We start from the raw sequence: 16,233 nt of genomic DNA, 5'->3' as shown, positions 1-16,233 counted from the left end.
GTGTGCTTCCACTGTCCTCGGTGGATGCTTCTAGCCTGGCATGTGAGCTCCTGTTCTTTCAAGACTGGGCCATGTTCTACTCACCTCTGGAACCCCAAGCCCAGTCAAGTGCTCAGTGTATATGAATCACTTAAAAATGTTCACAGAACGATACATGCACTCTGAGCAAGGCAGAACACTGAAAGATATTTCTCTAATTAAAAAAAGAAAAAAGGCACACTGGGTATTAGGTTAGAAAACTTGGTCTTCTCACCTTGAATTAGATGAGAGTATCTGAAAACACAAGATGTTTAATACCTCTAACTCACTGTATATTGACAGCTGGCCATTTAATTCTGCACTAGTTTTTAAAATAAGAGATGTGCAGAAATAAGGTGTGGTTTTTACAGAAAATTTCAGAGACAAGATTACACAAGCAACTGAAGAAAAATAGGTAAGTTTGTCTTCATTAAAATTAAAAACTTTTTCAAAGAACATCAAGAAAAGAAAAAAAGAGAAGCCACAGAATGGGAGGAAAATGTTACAATTCATGTATCAGATAAGGATATGTGTGTTTGTGTGTGTATCCAGAATATACAAAGAACTATAACAATTCAACAGTAAAAAGACAACTCAACTTTAAAAATGGGAAAAGACTCCAAATAGGTATTTCTCTAAGAAAGATACAAGTGGCCAAGAAAGACATGAAAAGATGTTCAACATCAAGAAATGCAAATCAAAACTGCAATGAGATATCACTTTACAAAATCCATTAGGATGGCTACTATGAAAAACAGAACAGAACAAAAAATAACAAGTGTTGCCAAGGATGTGAAAAAATTGGAATCCTCTAACATTACTGATGCTTACAGCCACTTTGGGAAACAGTCTGGCAGTCCCTCAAAAAGTTAAACACAGAATTCCCATGAGATCCAGTTATTCTACTTCCAGGTGTATATCCATAAGAAATGACAGCAGGTGTCCACCCAAAAACTTGGAAATGAATGTTCGCAGCAGCATTATTCATAACTGCCAAAATACGGAAACCACTCACATGGCCATCAACAGATGAATAAACGAAATGTGGTCTATCCACACAACAGAGTATCAGCAACAAAAAAGAATGAATTCTGACACATGCCACAACATGGATGAACCTCAAAAACATGCTAAGTGAAAGAAGCCAGACATAAAAGGTCGCACACATTGTATGATTCTATTTGTATGAAATACTCTGAACAGGCAAACCCACAGACACAGAAGGGAGGATGGTGGTTGCCAGGGGCTAAAGAGAGGGGAGAACGGAGAGTGACTGCTACTGGGTTTCTTTTTGGGGTGATGAAAAGTGTTCTAGAAATTGACAGTGGGGATTGGCATACAACTCTGTGAACATACTAGAATCCACAGAAGTTTATGCTTTAAAGTTCAACTGAACTTTACGGTATGTGAATTACATCTCAATAGAGCTCTTACGGGGAAAAAATGACTGCACAAAATCACATAGTGACATCTCTGTGCAGGGGCCTGACTGAATCACTTTGCCTGCTGCAGGACAGACCATTGTAAAAATACACACAATCTGTTCAAACGAGGAACTGATTTATTTTCCTACCACCAAATCCCTACTGTGACCAACCATAAAGTCAAATCCACAGTGAAAAGAGGAAAGAACAAAAGAGAACACAAACTGCAATTCGCCGGCAGGTATGAAATGGATCTAACCGGAGACCGCACAAAGAAAAATGTTTATCAGAACTGCTCACTTCCCTTTGATTACACAGATTTAAACAAGTCAAAGTCCTTTTTAACACATGAGAAAATGTGCCAGCTTCTTTATTAGCACAAAGCAAGGAAAAACAAGCATTCTCTCCTCTAACAAAATTAACATCCCACAGAAGGTCTGTTTGTACTTGGCCGTCATGAACCTTTCATCTCACAGCACTGCTAAATTAAACAAGCCTATGTTGTATTGAACACAATGAGCCAGACACCCTGGCAGGCTCCTCAACCTCACCAGTTAACGCTGAAGAACATCAGAAATAAAGAGGATGGTAAAAATGACAGTGATGGTGGTGATAAAGCAGCCGTATCTTCATTCTGTCCAACATATCACTTATTCACAATAATGGAAACTTTCTACCAACAGTGAGGCCCTTTCTTTGTTGGTGTACACATGAAGAGCCAGAGAGATCTGGATTCAAGTCCTTGTTTTTGTCTTATTTTGTTTTGTTTTAACATATTAGCTAAGGGGGCAGGGTATAGCTCAAGTGGCAGAGCACATGCTTAGATAAGATCCTGGGTTCAATCCCCAGTACCTCCTTTGAAAAACCAAATAAATAAACCTAATTACCTCCCCCTTGAGGGGGGAAAAATACACGTTAGCTGAGTGCCCGAGGACAAATTTCACAACTAAGGCCTTCTAGTCTCTACAGCTGGGGTGACTGTATCTAGTCTCACAGGGTCAATGTGAGAACAAAATGAAAGGATACACGCAAAAGGTGCAGACTAGTGCTCAGTACGTACACCGCCACCATAAAAATCCTCACTGCTCTCAACTCTTCAATGCAAATACTCATTTCAGAGCTTGTATCACAGTATAAAAAATTGACACCAGCCATTCTTTTCTATCCCAACGACATCTAAGCAACTGAAAGATCCCCTGAAGACCTCATATTAAATAAATTATTCCCCCTCCCATAGTACCGAAAGTAAGAAAGCCATCAATAAAGTCTGTTTTAAATGTATGAAATCAGGGCACGACACAAAGCATTCATTCACCTGAGAGGTATTTAAAAGCAATGAACTGAGACACACCAAGAGAAACCTTTACTATTAGAGACAAATGCCTATTTTTCAGTGCAATAATTGGTAACCTTTCCATAAAGATTGATGCAATCTGATTATAATTCCCAAGTGTCAGTAATCAGTTCTTAAGGTAAAAGAGAAAGGAAGCGGGATGGTTTCAAGCACTCCAGAGAAGGTGTAGGAGGATATCCTTCCCCGCTGACAGCAATTCATGTCTGAGTGATGGCTGCTAGAACATTCAGACTGAAAAACTTTTGTTACATTAGACTAGGCTGAAATCTATTTAAAACAAAGCTTACAGGGTTTAACAGACACAAACATAACCCTCACCATGAACTAGGTGTCCTCTTTGAACAAACGGGCATGAAGGTAAAGCTTGGGTGGAATTCCCGTATTTGTCATCACCCTGCTGTGATACAGGGGAAGCTATGGCCAAAATCCCATGATGGAAGTCTATTCAGAGACAGGATCTAGACTCTGCAGTAGGAGACAGTCACACTCCCTCTGCCCAGCTCCAGACAAATTTCCATCATGCCACAACACTAGGCAAAGCTTCCAGGCTTAGCAAGGAAGGAAACTTCCCCAGGAGGACAGGACATTCAGAGGCTGGAGGTACCTATCCCTAGGGAGTTTCACTAAGCACTACACTCATGATGGAACTTGTGGCCCAAAGCTACTGTACTCTACCCCCCTTTCCCAAACTCTCCCCTTAAGACTCTGAGTTAATAAAACCTCTGTGAGATCAACTCCTTATGGACACTACAGAAGTAAGCCTGGAGTGCTGGCTTTGCTAGGAAGCTGTTACCTATACTGCATATAAGCACTTGATTTTTTTTTTTTTTTTTTTTTTTTTTTTTGCCCTCTCACTGCAGGTCAGTACTCTTACCCTGATCATAAAACCGTTTCATCTGAATCTTCTACCACCACAAATCCTGTATATGAAGACAGAACTTCTTCTCTTTCCAACTTTCCAACCAAATAGCCACTTGCACTGCCAGTCTAAACTTTAAGCTGTATGCCTAAAATAGGAAGAAACTGTTGCAAATGCATAAAATCCAACCCATTAAAAACGTAAGAATGTCTTAAAATCTGTTTAAATACAGTATAAAAATTTTTACAAATGTAGCTAAGAGGAGAAATAAATGATGAAGTCTTACTTTTAATTAAGACTCCAGTTTAAGTACTACTAGTAAGTCCTCACTTTCCAGGAGTATTTTTAGAATTAGGGTTTTAAAGCATGCGATTAAACAAATTAAGTCATCAGTGAAATGAAAGCTACCATATAAGCAAATTCCTATACTACTACAGAAAAGAGATACAAGAACCCAGAACTTTGGTTATTTTAGAAAATGAATACAAGATCACACCATTAGCCACAGTAAGACATCAGAGGGTAAAATCCAGGAAATCTAATTAATTTAGACCCCATTAATGAAGACTTAATAATTTCTTTTCATGTCTGCCTAGATTTAACTTTAGACTATTAAGGAAGGGGTTGCTAAGGAAATTAAAGTACAAATAAAAATTGCTAGGGGACTATTTAATAAATTTTATAAATTTGCATGCAAATAACTGCTGCTAAAATACTAATCAAAACTAGCTCGCACATTCTTTAGAATTTCATTTTCCAGTGGAAACAAAATGTATGAAACAAGAGTCCACAACATTGCTTAAATCTTTTAGATAATTGTTCCATCCTCTCTGTTTATTTTGGCTGTGAAAAACTGGTTAGGAGTCACAAAAGCTTAATAGGCAGGATACTGAACAAAGATTTATACATTCTACTTAATGGCTGGCAATCTATTTCTCTACTTTTCTTTTTAATAAATGCTGAACCACACAATTAAAACACAACTCAATTTCTCTTCATTATAATTTGAAATATATTTAGGGGCATTTATTTTATCCTTGTCTTCAAATAACATAACTGAAAAACATTCCCATGTCTATAATATGAAACAGAAAGAGGATTCTTTCATAAGATCTACTACCTTAACGTACTTCAGACACTTACTTTGCCCTTAACAGCAACAATAAAAAAAAAAAGAGGAGATTTAAAACATAGTAGCGTATGTGATTCTGAAAAGAAATGCGATAGAGTCCAAATCAATAATCCAAACAAAATATCTCAAAATGTTATGGTAGCAAGTGTAACTACAATTATGCATGTCTAGATTTAGGTGCGTTTAAAACCACAGATGCTAGTTTTCTTCCCCAAGAAATTAAATTTCTTAATTAAAACATAAGGCACTTCTCATTTACCTCTTAATTCTAACTTAAAAATGACAATATACACCAATCATTAATTCCTTCAAAAGCGATAGGAGCATCCAGCACATATGTGCCAGGTATCATATTAGTTTCTGGATATAAGCTGGTGAATGAAACACAGTTGGTCCCAATCTCAACAATGTTAACTTGGAGTGAAAAGAAAAGCACCCACATGAAAGGCAATCTATATCATAAGAAGATGCATTTTATATCAAGGGAAAAGATTGAATTTTAATTGGCTTTTTTACTAAGTCAAAGAACAGGTCAATGACAAAGTTGGCAGCTGTTTCATGTGAAACCTTCCTTAAACAATTCTTATTTGATTGAAATAAAATCTAAAACAAACATAAAATTAGAGCTCACATACATACCAGAAACTGACAAAATCTTTTGGACAGATGAGACTTGACATCAACATTCACAGGTTTACGTGTGAATGTATATTCACATAAGTCAATAATATTCCATTATCACCCAAGTTTGTGAATCATATTCTGTATGCTATTCTGCAACTGGTATTTGTGTTTGAAAGATGTTAAGAAGTTAGTTTTTAAAGCTTCTCTAAGCTCCTCTACAAGCGAATAAAAAACAAAGGTATTGCTCTCCATGAAGGAAAACTTTCAGTATCCAAAACAATTAGCTAGTTGGCAATAATTTTAAAATATATATAATAAGTTAATCAGTGCGACAGACCTAAAAACAAAGAACTCAGCATATTTTAACATTCTCATCACATTTAAAGTCCAAGAGAGTGCCTCACACACAATAATCACTGCTACTTTCTCAACAAGAAAATTCTTCATTTAAGTAAAACTATCGAGTGAAAGAGGTATTTAAAACATGGAAGGTTTAATCCAGTCAAAAACTCTGCTACCCAAAAAAGATAGCTTTTTTCACCTATTGGATTGGCAAAGATTAAAAGATTAACAAAACTCAAGTGTGGGCAGGAATATGGAAAATAGGACTCTTGGCAGGGGAGAAGGCTCCACAGAGGGCAGTTTAGCCATAAGCATCTGCAATTAAAATGTGTATTATCTTTGACCCAGCAGGCATATTTCTAAAAAAATAAATGAACAAGTATACAATGATGTACACCATTATCCAGTAAAAACTATCCAAATTGTAGTCAAAGGAATGGTTAAATAAAGTATGGGGTCTCTAAACAGTGAAATACTATATAGTCAGCAAAATGATCATGTGTGATTATGCATGTCTTTTACAATACATGTGCAGAGATACATAAAATATACTGTTACCTTAAAAAAGACCACCATATACAGTATAAACCAATTATTTAAAGAGTTGTGTATGAATATTTCCATATGCATAAATTTCTAAAAGTATGCTCACCAAGATATTAATAGCAGTCATTTCTGGGTGACAGGAGTTAGGTGTTTACTTTTGTCATTATGTCATTTTATATTGATGGAAGTTTTTTTCTCACTATTATAAAAAGAAAATAAACAATACATTTTCATTTAAGAAGATGAAGTGTTGCAATCTCACCAAAAGTGGCTTCAAATCCCTTCAACTCCTATATTAAAAACAATGTTTTCACTTTATGTTTTCAAGTACATATATATCTCCACCAGTTTATAGGTTTCCACCTGTGGGATCTCTTCAGTACGTCGCTTCAGAACAACAAGATAATGGAAATTTATAGCTCAAAGGAAGGAAGCCAAATGACCTTATTCAAATAGCCCATATTCCTGGTATCCACCTTAAGAACCCCAGGGTCTACGAACTTAAAGACTCCTAAAACAATCTCCCTCTTATATCTGAAGTAAGGCGGCTATGAAGAGGAATTTCTTTTTAATGAGATGTTTTCTTTAAAAAAAATTAAATCATAAAAAACTTACCTCAGTAAAAAATTAAATCATAAAAAACTTACCTCAGTAAAAATCTTTAATTATTTTCCGGTCTTACATTCTCTTTCTTAGCACCTTTATTGTGAACCTGGTGGGGGAAAAAGTTAAAATTACTTTTTATTGAAGCAGATGCACAGATACAGAGAACAAAACTAGTGGTTACCAGCGTGGGTTGAGGGAACAATATAGGGGTGGGTGGGAGGTGCACACTACTGGGAGTAAGACAGGTTACAAGCATGCATTGTACAACACGAGGCATACACCCACTATTTTGTAATGACTGTAAATGGACTGAAATTTTTAAAAATTGTATCAAGATTTTTCAAAGTTACTTTTTACTGAACATCTACTGCATGTCAGGCAGGGTGGTCAGAGAAAGCCTGCCGGAGAACATGAAGTCTGAGACAAACTGGAAAGAATAAAATGGAACTCCCCAAAATGGGAGGATCGGGAAGGAAAACAGGCAGTTACAAGTGTAATTATATAACTTTTCCTAAACTGTTCAAGAACCTAGAAATGACTGTATTCACTCTGCAGCAGGTTAAAAGTTGGGTTGCTAAGCTCAGAACACTTGCATCTGAGCCTCAGCTCTATCACTTCCTAGCTTGTCTGATCTTCAGCAAGTCCCTAAAAACACCTATGTGCCTCAGTTTCCCCATGTGTACAGTAACAGTACCCAGCCCACAGGGTCACTGAGGATTATGTCAGATAATCCACATCAGGGACTTTAAAACAGCTCTTGGAACATATAAATGTTCAATGAATGTTAATTTCCATTTTTATTATTACATACTCTTATATAACAAATCCATTTGCCTCTTACCACCATTATTTAGTATTACTATTATGACTGTACTTAACAATGTACTAGGTGACGTAAGAACCCAGATATATAAGGCAAAAGAAAGATCAAAGTCATTTATTCACTCATTTATTTTAAAATATCTGAATGCCTACTCTTTGCCAGGCATTTTGCATTCTTTGGCAGCCATGACGGACACAGTCTCTCTCCTCACAGTTTCCAGTCTATCAAGGTCCAAGCGGTAGGACAGACAAGCTACGCGAAGAGACACGTACTGTTCTTCACTGGGTGTGGGACAGCACATGGCTGAACCGGTAGAATCAGGTAGCAGAACATTCTGGGTGGAAGGGATGGCATTATAGGAAACACACACACAGGGCCTTCGGGGAATGCTAAGTAGCCTCCTAGCCCAAGAGGGCAATCAGCAGGAAGGCCAAGAAGCAGGAGTGGCCTCAGATGCCGGGTTGAGTTTGTTCTCTCTTCTCAATCAACAATATTGATTGTCCTACCCGAAGTGAACCACAGCTTAGTTTTAACTTCAACTCTAGTATCATTTTATTATTTCTCTTCATGGTTTCTTTTTCTTTCTTTCTTTTTTTTTTTTTTTTCTTTTAAAGGTGAGAGGGAAAAGAGCAGGACAAAGAAAAAGAGAAGAGCAACCTCAATCCATGTTGGCACTGGCGGAGACAGTGGTGGACGCAGCACTAAGTGATAAGTTTTGGGTTCTTTCTTAATTCTTCCAACATTCTTAGAGTTAGAATTGTTCCTTCAACTGATTAGGAAACTGAGGCTAAGAGAAGTCAACCAGATCCCCACAGATGTCCACAGAGCTAATAAATGCAACCACAGGATTTAACTGCAAGCTTGATTCCCAAGGCTTTCTTCCCCTTAGACATAAATGTATAAGGGAGCCTGCAGAACTTAAAGTCTGTTAAAAACTACTTAAAACTTCAGGGTATATCAATTTCTGTATTTACACAGAAATAAACAGCCTTCATACATACAATCAAAACCACTTAGAAAAGAAAAAGGAAGAGAAGGCCTCACAAAATCAAATATATATACACACACATATATATAAAATAAATTTGACAAGAAGTGGGCAAAACCTGTATGAGAAAAACTTGAAAATGCTCCAGAAGGAGTCAAAAGTAAATCCAAACAAATGAAAACACACACAGTGTTCTTGGATAGAAAAATTAAATATTAGAAAGAGATCAATTTTCCCTATGATAGTTTTTATAAATTTAACATAATCCTAATTTTATGTGTTTTTTCTTTCTTAGAACTGACAAATGATTCTAAAGTTCACACGGAAAAATAAACAAGCAAGAACTGCCAGGAAATAAAGGGCTACAAGAGAAACCAGTTTTACAAGGCATTAAGACTTTTTATAAAACCAATAACGTGTTCTTGTGCATGAACAGAAAGACTTAATGGAACAGAACAACGTTCAGAGATGTACCCAATACAACCAAAAATTCAGAATGTAATGAAGGTGTACTGCATTCTGAAACAAATGGGTAAAGATAACTGGAAGCCATGAGAAAAAATGTGAATCTGTGTATCACCTCTGAACACAAGAATAAATTCTAAATGGATCAAAGATTAAAGTGTAAAAATGAAACTATAAAAGTACTTAAAGAAAAAAAAAAAAACCGCTGGCAAATTCCAAACTCTTGGAGGTCTTTCAGTGACTCAAAATCCAGACACCATAAAATATTAACTACCCAAAATTTAAAGAAAAAACTTTAAGCCTTCTCTATACCAAAATACACAAAAGTAAATTAAAAAAAAAGACAAACTTCAGGAAATTGCAACTTGTATGACAAAGGGCTAATCTCTCTAATCTATAAACTCCTAGAAACTGATAATAAAAAAAAGCAGTCCAAAAGAAAAATGTGCAAAGGGCATGAACACATAGTTTACAGAAAAAGATATGCATTTTTTAAGCATATGAAAAGATGCTAGCCTCATCATAATCAAAGTAATGCACACTAAAACTACAACAAGCTATTATTTCACCTATTAGACTCACACAGATCCAAAGGTTGGTAAACAGTCTACTGGGAGATGCTATGGAGAAACAGGTACTCTAACGGAATTACTTGCAAGAGTTCGAAATGGTACAACCTGAAGGAGGGCAGCGTTTATCAAAATCACAGAGGCACTGTTCACTGACCCAGCAACCCTACTTCTGGAAAGATATCCCACAGATACACCTCACCAATACCAAATGGTATGTGTACAAGGTTACTCACCGCAGGCTGTCTGTGATTGCAAGAGGCTGGGAAACACTCAAGTGTTCATCAGTGGGGGCTACTGGACAAACTGTGGCACAGCCCATACAAGGATATATTTTCCAACTGTTAAATAATTGTTTTCTATATACCAATATGGAAAGATACCAGAGGTATACTAACTGAAAAAAAGCAAGGGTTAGAATAATTTACACAGTATACTGCGTTTTACATGAAAAAGAGGGTGTATACAGAGTATACTGGTGTTCATCTGTATCTACACAGAGAAACAATAGGCATTTATAGGAAGAAAAACCTTTTTAATTATCTATGGGGGGAGGGGGCAGGTTAGATCAAGACAGAGTTGGAAATTGGACTCCTCAAAATACGTCACTTTAATTTTTGAACCATATGAACATTTTATAGACACAAAAGAATTTTCAAGTGTTAAAAAGTGTAACTCACAGAACGAAGAGAAAGAGAACTACTTATCACCTAGAGTCAAAATTCAACTCACATTAAAAAGGAAATTTTCTTCGAAATTAGACATTAACAAGCAAATTTATGGGGGGCAGGATATAGCTCAAGTGCTAGAGCACATGCTTAGCATGCATGAGGTCACAGGTTCAATCCCCAGTGCCTCCTCTAAGAATAAATAAATAAATAGCTATACCTAATTACCTCCCCCCAAAAAATAAAAAAATAAAAAATAAAAGGACAACAAGCAAGTTTAGTGTTGCCATCACTAAAAACTCATACAAGACAATGTAATTTTTTTCCTTCAAACACGCTAAAGCATATTAATTATAATAATCTATAAAAAAGCTGTTTGGGGGGCAAGGAATCAGAAGAGAGAATAGGAAAGTGCAATGAGAAGGATGCTTTAGTCTAATGGTTCTCAAAGTATGGTCCCTGGACCAGCAGCATCACCATTACCTTAGAACCTGTTAAAAACGCAAATTCTCAAGTCCCAGCCCACACCTACTGAACAGAAACTCTGATAGTATAACAACCTATAAGGTAGCACTTCTTGTAATACATACTCAAGCTTGAGAGCCAGTGATGTGACCCAGTGCATCACTTGGAGGAGGATCTTCTTAAAATGCAGATTCTAGTTCATTAGGTCTGGAGTGGGCCTCAGAATCTGCGTTTCAAACAAGCTCTAGGAGGCTGCTGATGTGCTGCTGATGTGCTGCTGGTTTGGAGTGCACACTTTGAGAAGAAAAGCTCAAATCTGCTTGGGGAAGGAGGTGTGCAAAGTCTTCATGTGGTTGAGTTTCCTATGAAAACTGCCCTCAGTAGCAGACCATCCTTACACAGGTTTCTGAGCTGGGAGACACAATGTAGCTTCCCATATAAATTCTGTCCTTAACATGAAACAAATATATATTCAAACATATTCCTTATTAAAACAACAGTGAAGAATTGAAATCCAATTTAAGGACATCCTGTTTGAGGCAACTATCCTTTATAAGTGAAACTATGAGCCTTCCAGAATGGGGGAAAAAAATCATACATCTGCCTGGTTATACTATCTGATTAACTTTACTTCAAACAATTAACCACACCATCTGCTCTCCATGAAAAATCACCAAGCAGTTTGTTTCCTTCTAAACATTTTTTAAAAATGGTTCTTATATTTACAAACACTGATTCTCCATTTGTTTTATATGGGGGAAAAATCTTCACAGGAATCCTCAAAGTAAAGAATTCAAGTTTAAATCGAAGGATCTGGAAATGCTGTGTATCTTCACTTTGCAAGTCATCCTTTGGATAAAGCTTTTGGTGATAAACATTAATCAATGTGCTGAAATTTCTACATATCCCTATTTCACTGTATCTAAGAAGCCATCAATTTCAGACATTATTATTTTATGTACCACTAAGAAAGAAATTGCCAATTAAACCATGTCAATTTTAAGATACCATTCCATCTAGGATATGCATCTTAAAAATCAATGAACTACCTTAATTATAAATTTCAGAGATATGTACATAACAAATTATGCATTTTCATCTATAGAGGCATAGATATTTTGTCCATTCATCAATTTGTCCCCACACCTAAACACTGGAACAGTTTTAACATCTATGTAGTATTATTCATTCTTGCACATATGAATATTTTAAAAAGTAGTGAAAAAAGAAAGGAGAAAGAAAAGGAGTGACCTTGTTTTACCCTGGAACATGCTGCTGCTTGCTCAAAGCGATAAAAATTAATCACTCTTAATTCAGATAATTTTCCAATCCAAAAGTATTAATGTATCTATCTCTAGGCAATTTAAAATACATCCTTCCATTTTGACAACAGACTTTCTTTACGTGTTTCCATAGCACCTTTCAAAAGTAATAAGCAATAAACAATAAACAAACATTTTCTAGCAAAGAAGCAACTTACCTATTCAACAAAAAGAAAAAATAAACTTTCTTTGTAGATATAACAAGAGTTGAAGAAATTTATGTTATAGTGTAACTATATAATAGTCTGAGTTGAACTTAACTCAATTTGCATTTTGCCCATAGCACCAAGACTAACAGAGTTTCAAATGAAAAGAATTTCTAATGAATCATACCAGGACTGAGGACATTGGTGATTATAGGTCATTTTAATTTTCACCTTTGTACAATACACATTTTCCAAGTTCTCTAATACAGATATTAGTAAGTAGAAGGAAAGCATAGGGAAACATTTTTCGCAACAAAAATTGTTTGCCAGTTAAATTCTACCCCCTTTCCTCATATAACTGAGTAGACAATGGAGATTGTTCTTTAGAGTGGATCTCAAGGGGACTAGTACTTTCCTCTAAGAGATATGTTTAGTTATCAAAGTGATTAGGGGACACCACTGGCATTTAGTGTTTGGCAGCCGGGATGCTTGAACGTCTCACAAGGCATTCCACATAATGAAGATTTATCCTGCTCCCGAGTCTTCTGAATGTCCGACCAGATTAATCACCAGTTTTCAGTTTTTACAAGAAATGATGGGAAAACCCCAGTAATTTAGGAAAAGGTAACTAAAGCAAGAAAACTTGAAACTAAATAACTACGTGTGGAATTAGGGACCATTTCCTCACACCACACATAACTCAACATATACCGGCAGTGTCATAATACTGAGCATATCTAAACTGTAAAGTGACATACTGGCACCGAATTAAAGATATTTCAATCTAGCTAATATTTTATTCATTATTTATTTATTTATTTATTTATTCAATGACTGGGGGAGGAATCCTGCATGGTGCCTCAAAGCAGCAATTTCTCAAAGTTTGTTGCACAAGAGATGCCCTACAGCGTAATCTGAAAATACGGCATTCACAGAGTAGTTATACTAATATTATTTACACGTTGATTCAGACTGTACTTTATCTTGGTTATTCCTAATTCAATCTAGGCTTACTTCTCTCCTCATTTTCCTAAATAGGTTATACCAACACAGATGTCCCCCATCCTCGTGTTCATCTGTAGCTCTCATCTTTCCTTTCCTTGTTTGAAACAGCTCCTGATATTTTTATCTCTCTTCAGTCCAAGTTGGATTCACTAGAAACAGGTACCAGCACCCCAGACCAGGCTGTCTTCCAGCACAGCAGCATGTGCTAGATGTGGTTCGGCAACACGTGTCACATATTGTTCTCCTTACACCTCTCCCTTACACTAAGTTGGGACATCACACTGATTTTTTTTTAATTGAAGTATAATCAGTTACAACGTGTAGACAAAAATTTGGAACGCTTCACGAATTTGCGTGTCATCCTTGCGCAGGAGCCATGCAAATATTCTCAGCATTGTTCCAATTTTAGTATATATGCTGCAGAAGCCAGTACCTGATTTTCAGTTATGATGTTGCCACGTTATATTACTGATAAATTTCAATTAAGAGCTGTAAAGGGGACTTCACAAACATCTGCTGCAAAGGGGAGGGGCCTTGGTCTTGGAAAGGTTGAGTGGAATCACGTGCTCAACAACAAAAAAAAACTTAAAAAGTTTCCTTTGCCTAAAACAAGCCCTGGGCTCCAATATTCCACCCACTCGATATGACAGCCCACCCTAGGCACACACCGCTGCTCTAAGCACACATCTGCAGTCACAAAGAGCCAAACAAAAGTTCTTGACCATTTCGGGGTCAGGGACCCTTTGGGGAAATTGACAAAAGCCAAGGACTCTCTCCTAGTAAACTCACATACCAAGCAGTATTCAACTGGGGGAGGGGGGCTCCCAGACACACCCTTTGCAGCCCAATTGGGACCAGAGGAGTAGAATTCGAGACCTGAAACCTCGGGAGTGGGGGTGGGGAGAAGGATGTGAGGCAAGGACCCGGTGGGGCGCTGGAGTCGGTGTCCCTGGGTTTGAATCCCGATTCCACCGTTTCCCAGCAGCTTGACTCTGGGCAGGGCGCTTCACCTCTCGGTGCAGCCCCGGAGAGAAGCCGCCCAAGTTAAGTGCGGGCAGACGGTTAAACCTCAATAAATGGTGCTGCCGCGGCCAGCAGCACCGCGTCCTCGGCGCCAGCCGGCTGCCGGGGTAAACTGAGGCGCGCCCCGCGGTCGCAGCCGCATGCGGGGACTGGCTGTGAGGGGACCGGCCCGAGCGGCCCCGCGGCCCCAGCCCAGCCGCCCCGCCCCGCCCGCGCGGGTCCCGGGACGGGGCGGACCTGGCGGCTCCGCTGCAGCCTCGGGGCGGACTGGAGCGACCGCCCAGGACGCGGGCCGTCCGCCCGGCCGGCTCCCCCGGCCCGGCCCTCCGTCTCCGCCGCTCTCACCCGTTCCTCAACCCCCAACGGCAGACGCCACCGCCCGCAGCTCACCTCCCCGGCCGCCGCCGCTGCTGCCGCCGCCGCCGCCGCCGCGCGCGATCTCGCGAGACTTCGCTCCCCTCCCCGCTTCCCCGCCCTCCCCCCGGCGCGCGCGGACCCCGGCCTGGATCCGGCTTAGCGCCCTCCCTAAAAGCTTCCCCCTCGCCTCAGGGTTAGGCCTAGCCGGACCCCCAACCCCTCGTCCGGGTCCCTGCATCCGTTCCGCCTACCGCCGTGACCGTAAAGGGTTAAAAGCCAGGTGCGAGACGGCCGCCTCCTTCTCACCTGGGCGGCCAGGTGCGCGTGCGCATGCGGGCGCCCGGGGCCCTGGACCTGCGAGCCTTTTGCAAAGGTTCTGACCTCCGTAACAACAATAATCTTGGCGGCCAGCGTTGCAGTACTTCTACGGTTCCTCTTAGGTCCTCGCTGGACCCCCCCCAAAAGTAGGTATTACCACCCTCTCCATTCCAGAAAGGATAAAACGGAGGCTTGGCCAGGTTGAGAATACCCCCAGGTCACACAGCTAAGAATTGGCATCCGGGGCTGTCTGACGCCCGAGCCAAAGCCCGGGTTTTCTGCCTCCATGACAACTCCCAGGCCCTATCCCTGTTACTTCTTCCGCTGAGGGCGCCAAATCTCAGCCCTTCTCTACTTCCCTCCCAAGTTTCACCAAGGTGAGAGGAGGCGCTCCCGGGAGGGCAGCTGCTATAATTCCTCCCGTTTATGAAAATGCTGTTAGGAAAACGCTTCTCCCTCATTACACGGACTTCTTAAGGCCTTCCTGTGCCAGACCCTGAACAGGGCCGTGAAAACTGACTATTTTTATTAGGTTGTATCTTCTTGAAACTGGTGGCATTTTGATGGTAGAGAGCACAGAAGCATGGGTCACAGGACATGGAACTAGAATGTACGTGGTGTTAGGGGGCACAGAGGAAGGCGTTACTTCTTCCTACGGGTAAAATCTTAACATCATATAATTGTGTCTTAGAGGGACAAGCATTTATTGAGGGCAATTCAAGGTCACTACCAGTATTCTTCCAAGTCAAATCATAGGAAAATGGAGACTCAGGGAGATGAAGAAATTGGCCTAAGGCTCCACGGTAACACAGGGTTTGAACCTGGGTCTGAGTCCACAACCCAGTAGTGCCTTGTGCTGAAGTCCCATGAGCTAGCATGTCTGGGCCAACAAGCTGCTGTAAAATCAAAAACCTTGGAGGTTCTAGCTATTCCAAGGTAACTTGCATCAGTGTCTGGATGGGCTTATCCAGCCCACCTGGCAGTCACAGTGATCTCAGCAAATGTTGGCCTGCCCACCCTGCAAGCCTGTCACTCCCTCCGAAATAATGCCACCTCCTGCAGGCCAGAGGTTATGGGTGCCCTCCATGTGTGAACATCACCCAACCCACCTTGATGGAGGAAGTGAGACAGGAAGAGAAATCACATCTAATGGGCAGCTGTAAGGCACCCAGCACTGCT

General features: G+C 39.6%; 1 protein-coding gene and 1 non-coding gene across 12 annotated transcripts in view; both read right to left on the bottom strand.

The window, feature by feature from the left end:
• The window catches only part of MRTFB (myocardin related transcription factor B), a 238,115-nt gene that overhangs the window by 166,503 nt on the left and 55,379 nt on the right, over nt 1-16,233 (bottom strand). For 4 of the 11 annotated variants that reach the window (XR_012500439.1, XM_074346820.1, XM_074346829.1 and 1 more), the window contains exons 1-2: nt 14,770-14,838; nt 6,947-7,011 (exon numbers count right to left, since the gene is read on the bottom strand). The gene's annotated coding sequence lies outside the window, so the exon portion shown is untranslated. Of the gene's footprint in view, nt 1-6,405; nt 6,499-6,946; nt 7,012-14,616; nt 14,692-14,724; nt 14,839-15,042; nt 15,066-16,233 lie in introns of those variants that run through there. The other 7 variants (XM_074346824.1, XM_074346822.1, XM_074346826.1 and 4 more) reach the window with 6 other exon arrangements.
• On the bottom strand, nt 13,683-13,789 carry LOC123618748 (U6 spliceosomal RNA). The gene has a single exon (XR_006727218.1). It is a non-coding gene; the product is annotated as a U6 spliceosomal RNA (small nuclear RNA).

Source organism: Camelus bactrianus, chromosome 18, assembly GCF_048773025.1.
Source record: "Camelus bactrianus isolate YW-2024 breed Bactrian camel chromosome 18, ASM4877302v1, whole genome shotgun sequence".
Lineage (NCBI taxonomy): Eukaryota > Metazoa > Chordata > Mammalia > Artiodactyla > Camelidae > Camelus > Camelus bactrianus.
Note: the sequence above shows the minus strand (reverse complement) of the source record. Positions and strands in the feature narration are given on the sequence as shown.